The 5,875-nt window shown below is 38.2% G+C and overlaps 1 pseudogene; it reads left to right on the plus strand.

Moving 5' to 3' along the window:
- The first annotated feature begins 2,191 nt into the window (after positions 1–2,191).
- LOC119522050 lies at positions 2,192–4,172 on the plus strand (annotated as a pseudogene).
- The last annotated feature ends 1,703 nt before the right edge of the window (positions 4,173–5,875 follow it).

Below are 5,875 nucleotides of genomic sequence, written 5' to 3' on the forward strand. Positions count from 1 at the left end.
TTTCTCATTAACTCAGATGCTCTCTTCTTTTCCCCTAATATCTATGTTAGGAATTCATTGGCATTTGTGGGTATTCATAAGGGAATTCTAGTTGCTTCCTACACATACCTGTTCTGATATAGCCAAAAACCATTTGGTGACATTATCAAGTCATTAAAGTGAGAGATGTGACAGAAAGAGCACATGTCACGTGGAATAAATATAAAAGTGTTAAACACTTAAGAAGAAAAAAAATCCATCTGGCTGGTTTCTCTGTGAAAAATGAGTTGTGTATTAAGTTCCTTCCTTAATACATGACAGCTGATTAATCTCAAAATGGGTAGAAGCATACAGTATTCAATTTACTTAAAATCAATATTGATTGAGGGCCTACTGTATGTAACACATGCTAGATTTGAGAAACATCACATAAAAGAATAAAAGTCTCTGCCATTAAAATGCTTGTTTTCTAAAGGGAATTAGATTTTAAAACTTCATGTCAATCAAAATCAGATAAAATTATTAAGTACCCTATTAGAGACAGAGAATCAGTCAATTTAAATGAGAGGTTATCAAAAAAGATACAAGAAGTTATTTAGGCGAGTTTAAATGAACAGGCCAACATATTTAGTATATTTTCTACTGTTATTATCTGCCTGGAACATGTTTTGTTTAAACACAAGAAAAACTTAATGCATTACATATAGCATAAATGTTGTTATGATTATATAATGGTGATAGGCAATAGAGAAGCAAAATTAATAGATGTTGGAAGACAGCAATCAAAAAATTGGTAGAGAATTATTTACAAGTTGAATAATCTCTCCATTAAATTAAAAATATTGCATTGAAATCAGTAATCAAAAGCCTCTCAACAGAGACTTCCAGGAAGATGGCGAAGTAGATGAGGTGGAACAGGCTCCTCCTCTGTGAAAGAAACTGGAGAGGAGCTGGAGGAAACCTGGGACCGCAGTTTTGGGGTGTGACTGGCCATAGAGGGTCCTCCACAGTATGTGGAGGGGACGTGGACAAAATCATGAGACATGGCAACTCGAGGGATGGGTGTTTGTTTGGCTGGGTCTGCCTCCAGCACTGGCAGTGGCGAGATGACTTCCAGGCAAGAGAGTGCGCAGCAGCTCTCCACTCCCCTGCACCTACCTTGGTGGTTAGCTGGGGAGGTGATCCTCCACAGCCAGACGGCCAGGAGCTTCCATAGGGGAACCCGGGAGGCAACATTTGCTCACCCCCCATGGAATTCCAGGGGGTGCACCAGCAAGAAGCGGGGATACTAGAGGGCACCATACCAGCACATCAGGAGCCCCTCCTGCACCCCAGAGACTTGTGGGCACAGAGCAAGAAGGAAGTGGGGCATGTCTGATCTGCAGGGTGCCCTTGAGTGGGCTCCCTGCCTAACTGCTCAGGGCCCACATCGCAGACCCAGGGCGGGCCGTCCCCAGTGCACATGAAGAACTGTTGCACAGATTGGTTCCCCACATGGTATGGACTGCACCCACTGCACAAGAGAAGTTCAAGGAAGACTGACTTGAGAGCACCACCTGCTAGTAGGATAGGAAAACTGCACTCCAGAGAACCAAATTGTATATAAATGCTCAAATAATTCTGTACTTCCCAAAACAAACCTATCAAGACAAGCAAATGCCCTGAAGCCAACACAAAATTACAAAGCACTTGAAGGAGCTAGAAGATATGAACAAACCAAAAATGAACAAAGTAAAAAGCTGGAAGAGGTACAAAATTTGGAGCAATTAATTAAAGAAGTACAAACAAATCTCCAAAACAACTTCAGTGAGATGGCTAATGACATAAAGGAAATCAAGACTCTAGAAGAGCATAAAGAAGAATTTGAAAGTAAATTTAAAAATAGCAGATCTTATGGAATACGCAATATTGTGGATCAAATTAAAAATATACTAGAGACACACAAGAGAAGATTTGAAGAGGCAGAAGAAAGAATAGGTGAACTAGAAGAAAGGGCAAACAAATGTGAAAAAATTGAAAAATTTGGAACGGATTTCAGAGAAATGATGGACAACATGAAGTGAACAAATATAAGAATCATTGGTGTCCCAGAAGGAGAAGAGAAGAGTAAAGGATTAGGAAGAGTGTTTCCAGACATAGATGGGGGCAATTGAGGCCGAGACAGGTGACTGCAGGCTGTGGGTGGGTCTGCAGACCCCACCTCCAGGCTGCCATGAGCCTCCCAGCCATGCCCCATGTCCTGAAGCTGCCACCCAGTCAGAGGGCCCAGCCCATGTTCCGAGGTGGGGGGCTGCATGGTGGTGGGGGCAGTGGTGCAAGCCAGGAGACAGGTCGTTCACCTGAGGGGCTGCATACCCACCAGCTTCATGCCTGACTAGCTGCGTGACAGCCCTCCAAGTCTCATTCCTGTCGACTGTGAGACAGGTGACAAGAGGGCAGTGCCCACTCTGCAGGGTGATCATGTGGGATGATTGTGCAGAGTGATCATGCAGGAGCAAAGAAGATAAAACATCATGGAACTTCTTTTAGAAAGAAAACACATTTTGTATCCAAAGAGGAAGATCAGATATTATCCAGGAGACTGGAGAATGATGACATCTGAACATCGGGTCCAAGAAAGGACAAAAGTTTTGAAACTTGAAACAAAATGTTTCATAAAGAAAATGCCAATAGACCTACAGAGAACAAAAATAATATAAGGATGGAAAAAATTGTATTCCTTTTAAACCTTCTAATGACTTAACCAATTCAACTACAGCAGTTGATACATATAATTTTGAGGATAGTAATAAAACCCTTCAGTTGTTGCCAATTAAAGATGACCCCCAAGATCAATGTAAGATATTTACCCAGGCATTTCACTTTTTAAAAAATAGTAAAAAAGCACAAATGACTACTGAAAAACCAAAGCAAGATGCTATCAACATTCCCAAGAAACCTGTGCTGCTGGAATCTTATCATGGCCAAATTGTTCAGTCTAAGGTTAATTCATTTAGAAAACATCTACAAGTCACATATGTGAGTTCTGCCACAACTCAGACACTTTCAACTGCTATCTCTGAAACCACAGAGCCACAGCCTATAAACACAAGCAGTGTAACAGTGAAAAGTAATAGCACATCAAACAGAACTACCACAAAATTTGTGAGCCCTACATGTCAGGACATACAGCTTGGGTGACCTCCTATTAGAAGTCACCACAATAATAGCCAAGGCAAGGTGAAACAGGGCATTGACAGAACTTCTGCCAGTGTTACAGTCCAGAAAGGGCCCACTAGAAAGTGATTACTACAGTTAAAAACAGATTTATCTACTGTCAAAATCAGTTCTTCTCAGGACACCAAAAGAAATGAGACATAATCAAGAAACCTGGCTTCTGAAATTATAACCAAGCAGATTAATCTTCTAATACCAAACTTATAGAAAAGTCCAAAACCATTGACCAGCAAAGACATACTGTAGCCCAAGCAGCCTTTGTTAGATTGGCTCAGCCCAAAGAAACTGCAGAGGAGAGAAAAATCCATCTGACTGAGGGGAAAGCTGGCAAAGAAAGAGTGCTGAAAAGGCCTCCTAGGTCTGTACTTACTCAACTAGAACCTGAAGGACAAAATGAAAACCCTATTGGGTCCTTCTGGACTACCATGTCAGAAGAAGATGAGCAGAGACTATTTACTGAAAAAGTAAACAAGACATTTTCTGAATGCCTGAATCTGATTAATGAGGGATGCCTACCCAAAAAACAAATATTGGCCACACTGTATGACTTGGTTAAAAATATTCCAAGCACTAAAATACTTGTTAAGTTTTGGATATACCTTGCAAGTCTTGGACCAATTACAAGTCCTATTGAAAATATTATCACAACCTATGAGAAAGTCATTCTGGCAGGGGCCCAGCCTACTGAAGAGGTGCAACATGCAATTGTAAATATTCTAACACTGAAGAGTCAAGAAGTTAATTTTGGAGAAAGATTGAGGCTTGTGCAGCCACAGAACAAATTGAAGAAGTCAACACTGAAAATATAGGTGTTAATCTAGATGCAGTTTGATGAAACAAATTCTAAATTTAAAGAGCTGAAGTTTCTAACACAGGTGAGATATCCTCCACGTCTTCAAGAGAACAATTCCAAATTCCCAGATGTGCTAGAAGACCATTATTCTTGTGTGTCTTCATTGGAACAGTTAGCAGAATAAGGAATTGAAATGGATACTTTAATCTGCCATCCTAAGGATGGAGTTTTAATATAAATACAGTAATGCTGCATCGTCAGAAAATGAGATGTTCTAGGTAACATTTATATTTATATGAAAGAAGGTTCTTTGTAGTAAGAAGGAAAAGGTGCTAAACTTAGTGGATATCAGAAAACTTAAAGCTAGCCTGAGTTCCTTCTTTAGTTAAAATTTCAACTTACATAGTTTTGTTTGATGTAGTTATTAGAATGGAGTTATGGATGGTATATATAATATTTAATAACTGTCATTCAAGTTTAGGTAGCATTTCTAAAATAACTAATAGTGAAACTTGTTTTCTTTTGCATGATATAAAAACTTTACTGTTAAATCATGTCCCTTGAAACATGGCCTTTATATACAATAAACGTTTTTCTTCTCCTCACACATAAATATCACTAATAAAATTGTTTTGTAAAGTCTGTAAGTAATACAAAGTTTTTCAAATAAGTGATTTTTCATTGTAAAGGTTAGTTTTTAAAACAAATGAACATGATAGATTATCACATATTTCTTCTTTTATTTATGTTCATACATTCCATTTGTGTAATAGCAGTTAGCTTTGTTCTATAAACTGTCTTTTGTTCTGAAGAGTAGGAATTTTATTTCTTTTTAATGGTGTACCTAATATGCAGCCAATAAAATAAAATACACGTATAATGAAAAAAGAAAAAAAAAAACATAGTTGGTGAAAACTTCTGAAATCTTCTAAATGACATAAATATGAAAATCAAAGATGCCCAATGAACTCCAAGTAGAACAAATCCAAATAAACATACTCTGAGACATATACTGATCAGATTGCCAAATGCTAAAGAGAAGGAGAAAGTTCTGAAAGCAGCAAGAGGAAAGCAACTTGCCACATACAAGGGAAACAACATAAGACTAAGTAGTGACTACTCAGTAGCCACCATGGAGGTGAGAAGGCAGTGGTATGACATATTTAAAATTATGAAAGAGAAAAATTGCCAACAAAGAATTCTTAGGCCAGCAAAGCTCTCCTTCAAATTTGAGGGAGACCTTCAAATCTTCACAGACAAACAAATGCTGAGAGAATTTGCTAACAAGAGACTTGCCCTACTAGAAATACTAAAGGGTGCTTTACCAGCTGAGAAAAAAGGAAAGGAGAGAGATGTCTGGAGAAGGGCACAGAACTGAAGAGTATTAGTAAGGATAACTTAAAGGAAAAAAAGAGGGGGAAAAATTGGTCTAACAATTAAAAACCAAAGGATAAAATGGCTGGTTCAAGAACTGCCTTCATAGTAATAACTTTGAATTTGAATGGATTAAAATCTCTAATTAAAAGATACAGACTGTAGTATGGATTAAAAAATATAACCCAGCAATATGATGTTTACAAGAGACTCATCTTAGACCCTGTGACACAAAGAGACTGAAAGTGACAGGATGGAAAAAAAAAATTCTATGAAAACTGCAAGCAAAAGAAAGCTGGGGTAGCTATACTAATATCAGACAAAATAGACTTTAAATGCCAAGATGTCATAAGAGACAAAGGACTCTATATATTAATAAAAAAGAATTCATCAAGAAGAAATAGCAATCATAAGTATTTATGCACCCAAGCAAGGAGCTCCAAAATACATGAGACAAACATTGGCTAAACTGAAGGGAGCAATAGACATGTCTACAATAACAGTGGGAGACTT

Source organism: Choloepus didactylus, chromosome X (assembly GCF_015220235.1).
Source record: "Choloepus didactylus isolate mChoDid1 chromosome X, mChoDid1.pri, whole genome shotgun sequence".
Lineage (NCBI taxonomy): Eukaryota > Metazoa > Chordata > Mammalia > Pilosa > Megalonychidae > Choloepus > Choloepus didactylus.